This window comes from Lepidochelys kempii, chromosome 1, assembly GCF_965140285.1.
Source record: "Lepidochelys kempii isolate rLepKem1 chromosome 1, rLepKem1.hap1, whole genome shotgun sequence".
NCBI classification, from domain to species: Eukaryota; Metazoa; Chordata; order Testudines; family Cheloniidae; genus Lepidochelys; species Lepidochelys kempii.
Genome location: NC_136380.1, coordinates 326,458,180 through 326,475,024, shown reverse-complemented (window position 1 = coordinate 326,475,024; position 16,845 = coordinate 326,458,180). Strand labels below are relative to the sequence as shown.

Below are 16,845 nucleotides of genomic sequence, written 5' to 3'. Positions count from 1 at the left end.
AGGTGAAGCTAGCTCTGTAACCTTGACATTACCAACTTAAATGTAGTTTCTAGAAGATGTAGCACATGTTGGCCCGTAGCCCATGAGAAGAGGTGCTATTTTGGAACTCTAGCTACTCATCAACAATTCCTCTCCTTTAGCACCATTATTATTAAAAAAAAATATAAAGATGTTTGTTTTACATTCCATGTGGTACAAAGAATTCCCTCACCCCAATGTTCACAAAGAGACACTAAATTACTTTAATTGACTGTGTAACTAAAATAATTTGCTTCTGTGCTGAGAACCTGTAAGTTAAGTTTTGGCCCAGAATACAGGGAAATAGTTCTTGTCTAAACCCCTCAAATAAGAAGCCTAAAATGAACAATCCAACAGAATGCTACCTATTGCACTACTATGCAAGGCCATTCCATTAACCAAAAGAATATTAACAAGAGCGGATAGCATCATGCTGCTCAAACTAAACGATTTGCATTTGAATGACTACTTGTGCATATGAAGAGTTACACTTTCTGTTTTTGGTATTTCAACGACCTTTAAGCATAGCTTTCTAGGATAGGGTCAAAACATGAAAATACTTTGGCTGGCATATGCCCAAGTACAAATCCACCATTGTCAGGAAGATTCATCTATTACTTAGATTGTAAAAGGAATGTCAAACAAGTTGTTTCCACATCCTTTCCCACACTCACTCTGCCTGTAAGGGTCCAATCCTGCTCTCACTGAAGTCATGGGAATTTTACCACTGATTTTAGTTGGAAGCAAGACAAATTCCTAAATGTTGCCAGTACTGCTAATTTCCAGTAACCAATGGCACTTCCCTCTACTGAAGAAGCAAAGAATAAAATAATATCTATGGCAGACAGACATCTATGCAGTGCTTGGGAACTATATGCTGAATACTTAAAGGTGGTGGGCAAAGGGGGACAAAAGTGGAGGTTTACTCCATTTTGCTTCTCTAGAGTTATACTCCTTTTGCTTCTTTATCATGTATAAAAGTGGCTAGAAAAGATTCTTTTCCATCCACCCCAGTTTTTTCCTTGCTTGTTTTTTTTACAGTGGCCATTTAGGTTCTGTCTAGCTTAGAAGACTGTGATGCCTGGAAAACCAGTGCAATGGTAATATTACAAGAGCTCAAAGAAATGGAAGAGAGTTTTAGTCAGAATGTTTTAAACTTTTTTGTTTTTGTCAGAAACCTATTTAACATCAATGACTAAACAACACTTTGAATAAAGGAAGCCTCTCTTAAAGATTCAATACCCCACCCCCACCCCCTTCAAGTAAGTTGTCAGACTCATGATAAACATGCCTTGAGATCTCTCAGGGGTCCTCCAACAGCTCAAGAAACACCAAAGTTGACATTCCAATTTTTTAAAGCTAATAAAAAGCAGTACAAGAAAAAACTTATAAACATCAGTAAGTAAAAAGAGGGCACAAGTTCAATTTTTAAAATAAATCCTTGTCCGGTCACCTTTTATTATTCTTCTGATTTTGTATTTCAGTTTTCTGGCAACAGTTTTACTTGTAATAAGTCATTTTTGAAAGGTTCTGTTACTTTTCTTATTTATTTAAACTATATTAATTATTTTATGCAATTTGGTTGCGGACCAGTGTAACATCCTGTAACCCTTTTACTGCAAATGTTTTAATTTAATCTACCTTGTCCTGCCAAACAAAAGAAGTTTGAATTATATTCTAAATTTTACCACTACCCTCTTGAGATTCTGATGACAAGGTGCTGTTATGTAACCAACCAAGAACCTCTACAATGACAGACTCCCTGTGAATTAAAATTGTTGGTAAAACCTTTTCCTTCTTAAATATTCAGCATGGACTGCTCAGACTACCACTTCAGCTATTAGTTTTGTCAAGACTGACTGCCTTCTAGAAAATGATACCTTAAGCATTATACCTAAGGATGTAATAGTTGAGGGTGATATATCCCATTTATAGATAATTAAAATTAATCTTCTGGAAAGAAAGACACTCAGGTTAATTTACAGACACACATATTGACCATTTAAGATGATCAGTATTTTAGAGTCATCGAAAGAATCACATATGTGAGCAGCTTCAGTTTTTTTTTTAATGTAGTTCTCATTACATGTAATTTTCAACCAAGAAAAAGGTTGAATGGTTCCATCAAAAACGTTCCCAATCAATTAATTCCCAAGAGCAAAGCAATACATTCACAATGGAACTTGTAACTTATGTGAAATGTCAGAAATAAGGAGCACTATATTAATATATAATAATTTATCCCTCCATTTTTAAAACGTATGTGTGTTTGGGGGAAGGGAGGAAAGGTTACCAGGGTAATTTTAATGTTTTACTTAAAGCATAAGAGAATGGCTGACTTTCTTGTGATCAGTACTGACAGTTATATCTGGCAATTCCTTCCATATCTTTGAATACCTACAAACAAAACATGGCTATAAATAACCTTCCACATTTTCAGCAGGTACTTTGAGAATTACCAGAAATATTACTTGGCATCAGCTGAAAATACCTTAAGGACTGCTGGAAATAAAAGGAAAAATATATACCTCCCTTTACATATGAAAAAGAAAATATCACGTCCATTGTCATACTCAATTGTCTAAACAGAATGGCTGCATTCTTCCCTTTGCAAGTATCTAGAAATTAAATTTGGTTGTTTAAGCTTGTTTTATTTTTCAAATTACATTTTTATTGATTTGCCAATACATAGCCTATAAAAAGAATGGAAAATAGAAAAACCACAACTGCACACACAAAAATGCACATACAATGTGTACGCTCCCATTAGGTATTTGCACACACGAATATTGAATAAGGATGTAACTGGCCATTTGTCCATGTAAAAATGGGATTTCTACATGCACCTGTGGTAATTGTGCATGCAAATTAGGCACAGAAGTGCAAGTGAATTTATATGCGTACAATCTGTTGAAAATAAGGTCCTACATGTTCACATTAAATAGCATAATCACTGTACATGAATCAAATAACTTAGTCATACCAGCAAATATACTTCAGTTTTTATTTGAAAAATCTTATAAAATGACTAATGCTAGATAGGTGCCTCTGAGAAATCAATACAAGTAATTATAATGCTAAACTGAATTCCACACCTGTTGCAATTTCTGAAGATATCTTGCAATGCTATAAATACATTTGTTCACCTGAGTAGGTATAAAATTTGGGAGACAACATCACGAATTTACTGGAGTGTTTGTAAATTTATGTTAGCATTACCCATAAATAACTAAATACAGTGCAATTATTTTATAGAAGAACTACTGTCAAATCCACAAGCATTTCTGATCTGTCAGGTAGAACACAAGCAGAGCTGCAATTCTCTTTACAGCATTAATCCTTTTGTGCCTGCCTGCGGGTTTCTGCTCATCCACTGCGGCAAAGTGGATGTTCACAGCAGCAAAGTTCGGATCTGCTGCCAAGGAGTTAACATCTTAGCAGCATTGATCTTTGAGAACAGAGTTCAACTTTCCCCCACTACATTAACATCCATGCATTTTAAGAAAGAAATATAATAAACAAAGTGAAGCTTGTTTTATTTAAAAATTTATTACGAGATCCTAAAGTTTATTTTACTGCTGTACAACTAAGTTTCCCTTTTCTGAATAGCACTGCAAATGATCATTAAACTGTTCCAGCAAACTCTCCATGTCCCATGGAAACATGGATGTAATCCAATTGTCCCAGCCAAATCAGATTTTTGTGCACACCAGATGTGATGTCTTTATGTTGTTTGGGGAGCAAGACTGGATGATCCCTGAATCTCCAGCACTGCTCTTCAAGACTGAGACTCAGTTTCCAGCCCACTTTCAATGCACCACCACACGATGCAATCCTCTACTTTTCCCAAACCCTCTTCTGCAACGGCTCAAGTCCTCAAGCTCTGGTCTCTGAACCACTTTACTAGTTCCACTGGATCTTCATTGGCTGGTCTTTGGGAAATAACAACAGCTATTCTGCAGGAAGAGCAACATCTCAACTTCCTGGTCAGAAGGGAATGAGTTTCAATTTACCTAGTGACATGAGAGGCTACTTATTTTTAAACAACAGTACGTGCTCAACCTATGTGCTTATACAGATCCATAATTTAAAAAATACTATAATAATCACATTGACACAATGACAATCAATAAGGACGTTCAAATCCACAAAAACTGAAGACTAAAATCCTTCCTCCTCAATTCCATCCCCTCATAAAAAAACATAAGAAAATAGAAATGCAGCATGCTCTGAAGGTCAACAAACTCAGATTCTGTCTGACCAGTGTCAGTGGAAAAGAGGGGACAAAAATGCAGCAAGTGCCAAAGTTGAAAACCCGCGTCTGAGAATGCCTTGTTCCTAGCTCTCTGATGACTACACTTATAAGATAAAGCATCCCGGCTGATCTCCACTCCTGAGATAAAATATGAAGTAGTCTCTGAAGTACAGAGGAGATAAACCCAAATGTACTCAGTTCAAGTTCATTAATTCTAATGAGTTGTGTCAACTGGTCATATTTTACTAGATTAAAAAGTTGGATCCTGATTTTACTGTACACTAAACAGATCATATTTTGATGTTAAATATGTTTTTTAATTGAGGCAGACTGAAAACACAAGTATGTGTTTCTTTCACAGTAAACCACTTTTTCATCCAAAATGCTTATCTTCATTAACACAACTAATTCTAGGAAAAAGACAAAAGATTCAGTTTTCAAAACAGTCTCTTGTGCATCAATGGGAGATACAAGATCACAAAGTGTTGTAAATGGTCAGAAGGGGAAGGCTCAGAGAGGGACAGTTCTGGCCAGGCGGTGGGAGAGAAGAACAACCATTACCAAATGAAAAACCTCAGTCTCTCTTGGCATGGCCTAGTTCTCAGGCCAAAAAATCCCCATGCACGAAGTCAGAAAACATGCTAGAACCCTGCCAGCAACTGTCATGTTCAAACACATTTGCAGTTTACCATGATTTGACTTCCTATGTAGACAGAGCCTAAAGGAAAAATGTTGTGTTTTTTTTTTAAAAAAAACAACAACATTCCAGCCTCAAGATTATAATCCTCAACAGGTCAAATAAAAAGGCAATCTACCAAAGAGGGTGAAAATGGTATATTCATTCTAAATTTAATTCATGAATAATTCAGTAAACTCAGCACTTTGGTTCATAGTTCTGTATTATAGTCCATTAGAATAAGCAGAACTGAATTGCTGAAAAAATGTATTAAAAATATTCTGCTGGCAGTAAACAGTTACAATACAGTAAGACTGCGCTTAGTGTTCACATTTGTCACTATAGAAATGTCTTTTTTTCAGTTGTCTTTCTTGAGCTGTACAAGATTTGCAGTCAAATTATTTATATCAGGTCAGACTGAACAATCAGATGACCTTCAGTATAGTAGAAATGCTATTTATCTATCTTTGTTTAAAATATTTAACCAGTGGTTCAATGAAGTGTAGTATCCTCATTTACAATGTGATTCTGGTCTATTAAACTTTTATGCCGTAATCGTTATACAGATTAATGTGCTACTTACGCATGATAATTCCATACAGCGTGCACACATGAAATATTGTTTCTCTGAGTTCTATACTCTGAATTTTAATTACACAGCTATTCACTAGGAAAAGTTGAGCAATTTATTACCTATTATTTCAGTAAATATTGTATGAAATCTTCTACAGTGTACTAATTCCAGGTCAAAGTTTGAAAACGTGCTTGGCATTAGTTCTAATTAAAAACAAAACAAACAAACAACGAACTCCCCTTTCCAGAAACAATTCTAGTTAGGAGCCAGATAACTGAACAACTGAAGTATTGGCAGAGAGGGTCATCTTGCAATAACTGGCAGTTGCTTCATAACCAGAGTTCATAATCACCTTGTAAGCACTTTCATTTTGTAGCAACAACCTAAAAAAAACCCCTACAAAACCAAATATGTGAGGCTAGATAAAAATAAACTCAGATTTGATGCCAACAAACCACAGCAGAGTGTTGCACAATCCAAGGATAACTTTACCAGTGAGAGTTTGACAAAATAACTGTTCCAAGTCCAGTTGAAAAGTTTTGAAACAATATCCGCAAACTGTATCCACCCTTTAACTGTGCGCAGTAAAGGAAATGGCACAGTCAGTTTCATTTTGATCCTTCTTGCAAACTGACAAAGGAAATAAACAGCCAATTCAAAGAAAAGTACTGTTGTTTCTGATAAAAAGCAGTGCAAGTAGTATACACTCCAGACTAGGTCAAATGGCATAATTTGGAAATTAATTATCAAGTGCTAAAACAACCTCTGTGCTACACGTTTCTTCATCTGCAGCAGATACAAGTTCTACTTCCTAAAATTAAACAGCTAAAACGACTCCCCATTTCTAAAAAGGTCTATAAATAAAGTAGGATCAGCAAAATTATGCAAATACCCTCCTAGAAGACAAAATGTAAACTGAAACCACTTACAGAGAGGAACGCACTGCCAACGTAATCTGATTCTACGACGACTGTAAACATGTTGTACTTTTGGAACGTGAAATGATTCACATTATCACGGACTCCGTCAGAGATATACAGCAACGTGATTAGGTATTGTGCATGTGTTCGGAATCAGGCAGATGACCTGCTGCAACAAATACCAGATCAGTCGTTGCATACACCAACTGTTGTGACTACAGGCACTTATTAAACAACAAGTTTCAGGTCCTACCAGTTGGACACCAGAACTGATCCTGTGCCAAGAACAACAAGCACTTTGAAAAGTGCTGCTTTTTAAAAAACTATTTATACAAGTCAAGTAACTAAGTAATATTGAAACAAAGCACAAAATTAAAAGCAGCAGGAGTAACAGATATACATATTTGTAGATAAAGATTTTATTTATTTATTCATTCTTCCTTGAGGCAGGGGAAGGGTGACCAGATGTCCTGATTTTATAGGGACAGTCCTGATATTTGGGGCTTTTTCTTATATAGGTGCCTCTTACCCCTCATCCCCGTCCCGATTTTTCATACTTGCTGTCTGGTCAGGGGAGAGGCAGGGTACTGTGTGAGATGTTTCGCAGTAGTTAACAGGAGAAACTGGAGCACCCTTGGAGCATCTTTTATTTATGTAACAATGCAGATGTTTCGCTAGGATAACTGCATGAGAGAGAGTAGATAAAACGTCAAGAACCTCACTACTAAATTACTGGAAAGAGCGAAATTCCTTAAAAAAATAAAGTGATATGAAGAACAAGTGCTCAGCATAGATTTCCCAGGATTGCCTGGTGGCTCTTTAGTAACTGGTGTAGAAGGATATCTACAAGGAAAAACTAAGGTGACTAAAGTAGAGCATGCTTCCCAAGAAGTGAGTCAGGGCCAGTGCCTTCTTTTCTGTTTGGAAAGCAGCTAGCACATCAAGGTCACTAATGGAAATAAATAAATAAATAATGTATGCCTCAGCATAGTGCTAGGAGGCACTGTACTTCTTGTTATCTTTTCATTAAACATAAGAATGAAGTTTTAACCAGCAAAGGTCTGTTAAAAATCCTGCAGCATTTACTGTAAGAACAAAGATGTCCTGGCCAAGTGACAGTTTAGGTAACTGCAATCTGCTGAGCTAAATGTTCCTATAGTTTCAACTGCATAAGGTGGTATTCAATTGTAGTCCAAACTGTCATGATGCACCTGTTAAAAACAGTTATATTTCCTCCCAGAGGTGGATGCATTTCAGTGGACGATGAGATGATTCTTAAATAGTGAATGGAAAAGCTATGGTAATATTTATTATGCAGATTACACAGGACTATTGCAGACATTCACTGACACTGCTATTAATTAAAAGTAGACCGGTAATTAGAGACAGATTGGTCTGAAGGCTGTGGACAACCTAGTCCCTTTTCCTTCCCATTTTACTATGTTAATAGTAGTAGTAGTCGTATGTTAATAGTAGCACGCCATGATTGCACAAGGTAAAGTTTAATTACAAGTTTTTCTTGCAGGGCTATATTGGCAGGAATCAGGGAACTTGCATATATTTTCCTCCTGGAATTCTGTGAGGTGGTTTTTATTGCAAACTGTTGTTTACTCAGAGGCAATAACATTAGTGATGTACCTCTATGTACAAGGGAAGAGTAGCTTTTGATAACTTGAAATGCAAAATCTTTTGTTGTTGGGTCAACCTGGTGCAATTCATTTAAGGTACTGTGTTTTATATGATGCTATTTAGTCAAACTAAAAAGACCAGAGATGACAGAAGAACAACAGTAATAATACTCAACAAATGTGTCAACAACAAAATGAAAAGAAAGATAAGGACAGCTCCTGTAATGACAGAAAAATCGCTTCAAATCAATGTGCTTAATTATGCTGTCTGTAAAATGGGACTGCTCATGCTTGCTTACCCCTTTTGGCAAGTGCTTTGATCTCTAAAGATTAAAAATGCTTTGCACTTTCAACAAGCTCATGTGAGAGAAAGGCAAACAAACAAACACAGAAAGGGTAAATGACTTGCATGAGTGGCAATGGAAGGTACTTGGCTGGTGGGCCAGAAGACCTAGCTTTGCTGTTTTCAAGGTTCCTTCCCCACTCTGAACTTTAGGGTACAGATGTGGGGACCTGCAAGAAAGATCCCCTAAGCTTATTCTTACCAGCTTAGGTTAAAAACTTCCCCAAGGTACAAACTTTGCCTTGTCCTTGAACCCTATGCTGCCACCACCAAGTGTTTTAAGGAACAGGGAAAAAGACCACTTGGAGATGTCTTCCCCCAAAATATCCCCCCAAACCCTACAACCCCTTTCCTGGGGAAGGCTTAATAAGAATCCTCACCAATTGGTACAGGTGAACACAGACCCAAACCCTTGGATCTTAAGAACAATGAAAAAGCAATCAGGTTCTTAAAAGAAGAATTTTAATTAAAGAAAAGGTAAAAGAATCACCTCTGTAAAATCAGGATGGTAAATACCTTACAGGGTAATCAGATTCAAAACATAGAGAATCCCTCTAGGCAAAACCTTAAGTTACAAAAAGACACAAAAACAGGAATATACATTCCCTCCAGCACAGCTTATTTTACCAGCCATTAAACAAAAGGAAATCTAATGCATTTTCTAGCTAGATTACTTACTAATTTAACAGGAGTTGGAAGGCTTGCTTTTCTGATCTGTTCCCGGCAAAAAACATCACACAGACAGACAGAACCCTTTGTCCCCCTGCCCTGATCTGAAAGTATCTTGCCCCCTCATTGGTCATTTTGGGTCAGGTGCCAGCGAAGTTACCTTAGCTTCTTAACCCTTTACAGGTGAAAGGGTTTTGGCTCTGGCCAGGAGGGATTTTATAGCACTGTATACAGAAAGGTGGTTACCCTTCCCTTTATATTTATGACAGGTGTGATGGGTATTTGCTGTATGATGGTGGGACAGTCACTTATCCCTTGTTTTTTCATCTGTGATATGGGGATACTAACACTTATTTACCTCCCCAGAAAGGGGAATGTGAGGTTTAATTAGGAAGAGGAGGTTACATACCTGTAACTGCAGGTTGTCGAGATGCATCCCTGTTCAGGTCATAGGGGATTATGGAACTTTTAACTTACAGGGTATGCCCACAATGCAATTGAAGGTGCGAGAGCAACCATGCTAGCTAGATGAAAGCTAGCGCAGGTATACCAACCCATGCTTGCAATCACACCTTTGACTGCAGCACAGATATACCCTTGGACCTTACAGGAGCTCCTGGAAGGAAGAGGGGAGGATTATTGCTCTTTTTTGCTATGTTTTTTGGGGCAGGAACTATTTCTCCTTTGTATTTAGAGTCTAGCACATTTTAGATGCTTCTGCAAACAGAATAATAAAATATAAAAGGAATCAAACTGTTTCTTCTGTTTGTTTTTCTTGTAACACTATGGATGACTAGAGAACTAGTAGGATTATGATATTACAAGTACTAAAGAAGTGAAATTTGAGAATATAAAAGGGAAAATTTTAATTTTAACATCTTAACTTAATTCTAACACCTACTGAACAATTCAGATGAAAGATCTCTGTTAAACATTCAACAAACTCCATCAGTAGAGCATTGAAAAAGATCCCAGTTCTCAGGTTCTCCAAGGAGACCTCCAGCAGAAACAGGGAAGGTACACTATAAGGAAATGTTTCCTCCTCCTCCCGTGACAACTAAATTTCCAACTCAAATGTATAGTAGCAGGCAGAAAACAAGGAGAAAACAGCTATATTATAGCTAGAATAACAGTGTCTGCAATAGTTAAGAACTGAAACCATTAAGCAAACTTAGGATTCTACCCAATATTCAGCTTTTCTAAAGTTTGAGCAAATAGAGTCCAAGACACTTTCCTCAGTGTGGATTGTTGCTATACTAAATTGCAATGTTGTTGTTCTTTGCCTTTGCCTTGTCCTGCTAGTTGGGGTTGGCGGCTCTTGTTCTTTGTCTCCAAGCATTGCTGTCGAGTGTGTCTTCCAAGCTGACACAAGCCTGCCTTCTGTCCTCCTTCAGCAACGCAAACCACCTTTTTCTGGGCCTTCCTTGTGGTCTTTGTCCTGTGGCCGTTAGATCACATACTCTTTGACCAACATATCCCACATCTTGTCATCTCATGTGACCCAACCACCTCAGTTGATAGTCCCTCAGCTTTTCCTTGAGGGCTACCTGCATCATGACTCATACTATTTCACTGAGCAGCCTGCTAGCTCTCATCTTACCCAGCATCCACTTGAGCATTATTATTTCAGCAGTATAAAGTAGTGGTTCTCTCTTCCTTACTGGCCAGCATTGCAACCCATACATCATGGCTGCCCTAATCATTATATGCTTTGTTCTTTAGTTTACTTGGCATATTCTCATTGAAGAGAATTCCTGTCAACTCCCTCCATTTGCACCAAGTGCTCTTCATATGACTCCTAACATCCACATCCCTATCACAGCTTAACACTGAACCGAAATATTTAAATTGTACAGACTTTAACTCTATACCATCTAGTTTTACTGGCTTCTCATTGTCTGTCTCAATGAAGCATCACATGTATTCTGTCTTTTGTCATCCGAGTCATAAATTTCAACCTTCCTTCCCGAGCTTTGTGCCTTTTCCATCCTGATTTTTCTTTGTTTGAACTTCTAGGCATTGGATCTTGTTATATCTTTGTCTGCTTGATGGAAGAAAGCAAACTACATTGAAATGCACTATGGAACTTTTAGTGTGCGCCAGCAGGGACCACACAGCCCAGGCAATGTCCGACATGCTGGTGAACATCAGAATTTACATCCTTGCTAGTGCAGACTAAGGCACTGTGCAGACAAGCCCTAAGGTGGTAGGAAAAAAGTATATTATAGTATTTGAGCAATAATATGATCATCTAGCTGAAGACAATTAGAGTGAGGACATACAAGGGGTCAAAGTTCAGGTTAAACATGCAATATCACCCAGGGCATTTCCTGATTTGAGATTGTAACTAATCTCATTTTTTTAAAGGAATTAAATATATTATTTTCACAGCCAATACTGTATAAAGCAATGGACCACTGATCTGCTGTCTTCTCTGGAATTCTGTGTCATATACGAAGTAATCTGTTTTGCATTAGTTCACTCACATTATAAAATACTGAGCTACCAAGACCAGTTTTAAGAAAGGATTGCAACCTTCAAGAAAACTGTTACCCCAGGAAAATAATGTTGGTGAGATTCTATGGTATGCGCCCTTAACGATATGTCTTCTTTGTAAAGTGAAGGTCTGTTTGTTTCTGCATCTCTGTGCTAGCTTTAATCTAGTTTGTGCAGGTAACAGTAGTGAAGATATGGTGGCACAGGCTTGTTCTTGGGGTAACAGCCTGAGTAGAAGCCTGATGGAGACTCTAGGTGTCTACTCAGGTTGCTAGTCCGAACTATCATGTCTACATACTGTTACCTATGCTAGCTAAATTAAAGCTAGCATGGACATGTCTTTCCATGCTACAAATACACCTTCACTTGCAGTGAAGACATACTCTAAGAGGCACAGCACAAATTCACAATTAGAGGGAAGAGAGGAATAAGTAGCTTTAAGCCACTCTTGCACCCCCCTGATTCTAGGCAGCTCTAGCGGCTAAGGCAGTACCCAGAACACCTTAGACAGCCCTGGAGAGTCAAAGTCTGAAGTTCTCAACCTATTTACCATTGTGGGCCACGTGTGTTAGGTGGGCTGCATCCACACTACATACTACCCATATGGCCCTGAGAATGTCACATGGACTACCACAGCTGTGTGCTGATTGGGCCGCAAGCAGCCCTTAGGCTGCAGGTTGAGAACCACGGGTATAAGTTATGGAAGTGTCTCCCCAGTTGCAGCACTGCTCAGAATCTCCAAGGTGCTATGCTCTGTGGGCTTGCATGGCCCCTACACCTGGACTTTGGACGGGGTCCTTAAAAGATAGCCTACACCTGTCTTCCTCAGTTTATGCTCTGTAGGAAGTCCCCCGGTTATATCAATGGCTTAGAGAGAGCCTTTACCTGGCATAAAGGAGCCAGAGCAGGGGATAAAGACCTAATCCTAGATCAGTGGTTCCCAAACTGGGGTTCACAGAACATTACAGGGGGTTTGCCAGAAAAATTTCACTAATGGCGGCCAGAGGACCCCGGGCATTGGGGGCTGCAGGTGGGACCCGGTTGCAGGGCAGACAGCTCAAGCCCCAGGGAGAGCGGGTCAGAGCAGTTGGGGCAGGCAGCCCGAGCCCCAGCGCTATGGGTGAGGCTGGCAGCCCAAGCCCCAGGAAGAGCGGGGCCAGGCAGCTGGGGCTGGCAGCCTGAGCCCTGACAGTCAGCGGGACCTGCAGCCCGAGCTCAGTGGAGCTCAGTTGACCGGGGCGGTCAACGGGGTCCAGCAGCAGGAGCCCCATGGAGTGCGGTGGAAATTTAAACTTAAATCCCTGGAAATATTCATTTTTAGGAAGGGGTTCACAAGATTTCACAATTTAGTGAAAGGGGTTTGCATGCTGTTAAAGTTTCGGAACCACTGTCCTAGATCTTTCCTCAAGAGGTCCTGCTATTACGGTACTGACTCTTTCAAAGGCATTCTTTTTATTCTCACAGCACAGAGTATGGCATTTGTATGAATTCTTACTGAAAAGAGTTTTTTCGTATACACGGATTGCAGCCTTTTTTCAGGCGTTCCACTAAGACACTTCAGATTTCTATAGCCCTAGAGAGCTTTGTCTTTATACATGTATACACATTCTTCATTAAGTAAGAGGTTGTTTTAACTGTTACACTGAGCAAAAGAGCCAAAGCTAATGGGATTCAAGCACGTGCACAACTGAAACATTCCAGATCTCTTCATTCTAATGCCACTCTTTCTAGTCAGCGGAGGGCAAACAGAAAAGAGACTCTCAGACAATTTAGGCCCAAATTTGGATCCAATTTTAAAATATTGAGAGACCCTCTCCTGTTCATATGTGGGCAGGATTTTCCCATTAATGACAATGAGAATCATGTGCCCAGATTAAAGGAGAGTATGTGTCCCCTCCAATCTGTTGCAAAATACTCTTCAGGTTCTAGATTTTTTAAAAATCTAGCTCAATCACCCATGAAAGAGACACATTTTAAAGCTGACAAAACAATGCTGTGAGCTCCCCCTACTGGATCTACATAAGCAATTAACCTAAAATACTATACCCTGAGCTATTCTGACAACAGTTTCCACAGTATCCATCCGATGAAGTGAGCTGTAGCTCACGAAAGCTTATGCTCAAATAAATTGGTTAGTCTCTAAGGTGCCACAAGTACTCCTTTTCTTTTTGCGAATACAGACTAACACGGCTGTTACTCTGAAATCTGACAACATTGAGTACAAAGGTGGCAGTAGACAAGAGACGTGTTATATGATGCACATTCCCATACTGTTTTAAACCCATTCTTTTCAACTTCACCAAGTAATATATAAGGGTCTTAATCCTGAGGTCCTTGCTCAGGTTTTCACTCAGTTATTATTCAGGCAAGCCCACAATGCCTTCAATGGGAGTTCGCCTGCGTCAGAACAGAAAACTGAGCAAGCACTTCAGTATTTGCCTCAAAGCGAACAGCAAATATAGAACAAATGTTAACCATAGATTTGGGTGATTTCAAAGAAGCTAATGTGCAGAGTTTCTATGGCTCTATAAAAGATCAATTGTTAGATTTGACTAACTTCTTTGAGTAGTACAAGACATACGTGGTGGCTCAAACATTAAGTTCTGGGGATTTTGTTATTTTCATATTACACAATAGCATCAGAAGCCCCAGTCAGGATCAGGGCCCCATTATTCCAGGTGCTCTATGAACACATAGGCCAACGCTGTTCTACTATTACATTTTGTGTGTTCCCCCCACCCCCGGTAAGTATTCAGATGCCACAGTAATGGTGTCACTGCTAAAAATCAATCAGAAGATACAAGTAAGTCAGCTTCTGCTGCAACAGAGCTCTTTGTGGAGAGGTAGCAATGGCCAGGTCCCCATACTGGACCACTATTGGAGACTGCACAGTTCTCTTCTGACCAGCAGCAGAAGGAAGCATTGAACAACAGATATTTTTCATCCACTGAATTTCATTTTGAGCAGGTAAATCCAAAACTTATTATTGGATGCCTGTGATGGAGCATGCAAACCCCACACTTGTAAGTTAATCAGCTGCTCTGGGTCCATCCCACCTCAGCTTCAAATCATTCATGGCTTGGAGAAGGAGCTCAAAAAGGCCAGCTCAATAAAGCAGCAGACAGTGCACGTGTATTGACTTTCATTCTGAGCTCCTACTGTCGATCCACTTACACCTACGACAACATCTTAGATGCGTCTCAACTGATCTGCAGACAGATCTCCTGAACCAATAGAATCAGAGGGAACAGAGAAGAATTCTCTATTTCAGTCTGAAAAAGGAAGTTTGTCAATGATGCAGGATCTTGTTTTACTCTGAAGTGACCTTCCAGCAGAAATGGAGATAATGAGTATTCTCCTTGATAATAAAGGGTAGGTCTAAATTGCAAGGTAAGCCCAGTTTTAGACTAAGGCTTGAGCCCACACCCACCTTCTGTCTACACACAAATCTCTCAGACTTGGGCTCAGACCAGGATCCTGCGGGATTGGAGATTTTGAGTCTGAGTCAAGCTGGGACCCAGGATTCAAGTCTTACTTCTTTGCAGTGTAGATACAGCCCCCCTGACTTGGATCCTGGGAATTCGCTAAAAGTATCCCATAAACCCATAAGCCAACTTCCTCTGTCCTCTCTAATCCAAGAATCTCCAGTCAACTCCCAGGAAACAGAATCAGGTCCTCTTGGTGCAATTCAGGAGCACGTAGTCAGTGCTTAACCTTTCCATTGTCTTCTGAACACCGAACTGCAAACACACCATCAGAGAGTCTTCTCTGTTTGTTGACAGAACAGTACAAGCCTTTTGCAAAGCATGCTGCTTCATTGTGACTGGAGCACAGCCAGATTTTGGTAAATTCCTGATGTGAGGCCAGCAAAACAGTGAACTTTAGTAAAAATACCAGAAATAACCATGCATACCAGCAAACAGCAAAGAAACTGGCAGTGCTGCAAATTTATCCGACCAGTGCAAGAAATGGATTAAATGACCAGAACTGTACCTCGGGCAACTTGCTGACATCATGCCCATTTTATGATGGGTTTGACTGGGTGCTGGGCACTGCACCAAGCACAGAGCCAACAGAGGTGCATGATGACCTATTCAGCCGGATGGTGACCTGCTGGTCCCAGAATCCAGCATGGGGACTGATGGGAGCCAGCAGCAGGCGCTGAGTGAGGACAGTGAAGTGAGACTGTTGCTGAAACCAGTCCCAGAGGAGGCTTTGGAGCAGGATCAGCAGTAGCACATCCTGGGGCCATACTGGAAGGAGCTGTTTGATGCCTTTCCCCAAGGAACAGCCTGTCACAGAGCCTGTAGCACACACGAAAGGGACAGAAGCTGGTAAGTTTTTGGCTCCATTTTAAAGTTTATTAATATAACAATGGGAGGGATTTCTGTTTTATGAACCAATGAAAAAGTTATTAGAAGCGCTAGCTAGCAGCATGTATTTGCTAATGGAGTATCATATGCTACCAGTGGCTTGGCTCCCCTCACCACGTGTAGTTCAAAATGGTGACCAGGAAAAATAAACAATAAAAATGCCTTGAAAGTGAATCTTTACTTGAGAAGGTATAGATTTTTGCTAGGGCATTCCTGTTTCTTAAAAACAATAACCTCACATTGGCATACCTGGAAATATGCAGCTCTGTAACCAATGGTGTAACGAGCTGCCTAGAAAGAGTAAACAGGAGGGGGAGGGGGAATGAAGATGAAAATGTTTTTCATTTACAAATCTAGTCCATTTCAGTTAGAAGTAGTTCATGCAGGTGACAAAATCATTTGTGCCAAATTTGACCGAGATTAGAAATTTTTTCCACAAATGTGCCAGAGGGAGAAGCGGAGTAAGGGGATAGCTGTGGAGTTCTGTGTATTTGCATGCAGCCATAACAAGATAGGCCATATGAAAGCTAACATATCATCCTGTTGATTCCCTCATGAACTCTAACCAAACGTGGGTGCTGATAGCTGCAAACTATTGCTGAAGCAGGAACTCCAGATAGGTAGTCACATTTCAGTGGAGGGAAGCTGACCAGCCCACTCCACTCAGATGTGCTGTTCACTCACTATACATTTGAATACTTTGGTTGGATACACTGCAGGTTTCCCACCAGCAGCTTGGGATAACGTCTCCCTTTGCCAGCGGGGCACCACAACAATGGTTATGTCCTCCAAAACGTGGAAGTGCTGAAATGACAGAAAAAGCTTTTGTAGCACAGTCACTGATAGCCCCTCCCTCCCCCAACTCAAGTAGTGCTGCAATTTCTAGAAAACAC

The 16,845-nt window shown here is 39.8% G+C and overlaps 1 protein-coding gene across 4 annotated transcripts in view; it reads right to left on the bottom strand.

The window, feature by feature from the left end:
• The window catches only part of ATXN7L1 (ataxin 7 like 1), a 197,855-nt gene that overhangs the window by 72,774 nt on the left and 108,236 nt on the right, over window positions 1–16,845 (bottom strand). The window contains exon 1 of one of the 4 annotated variants that reach the window (XM_073328484.2): window positions 5,643–5,664. The exons of the other annotated variants lie outside the window; for them this stretch is intronic. The gene's annotated coding sequence lies outside the window, so the exon portion shown is untranslated. Of the gene's footprint in view, window positions 1–5,642; window positions 5,665–16,845 lie in introns of those variants that run through there. 4 annotated transcript variants of the gene reach the window in all.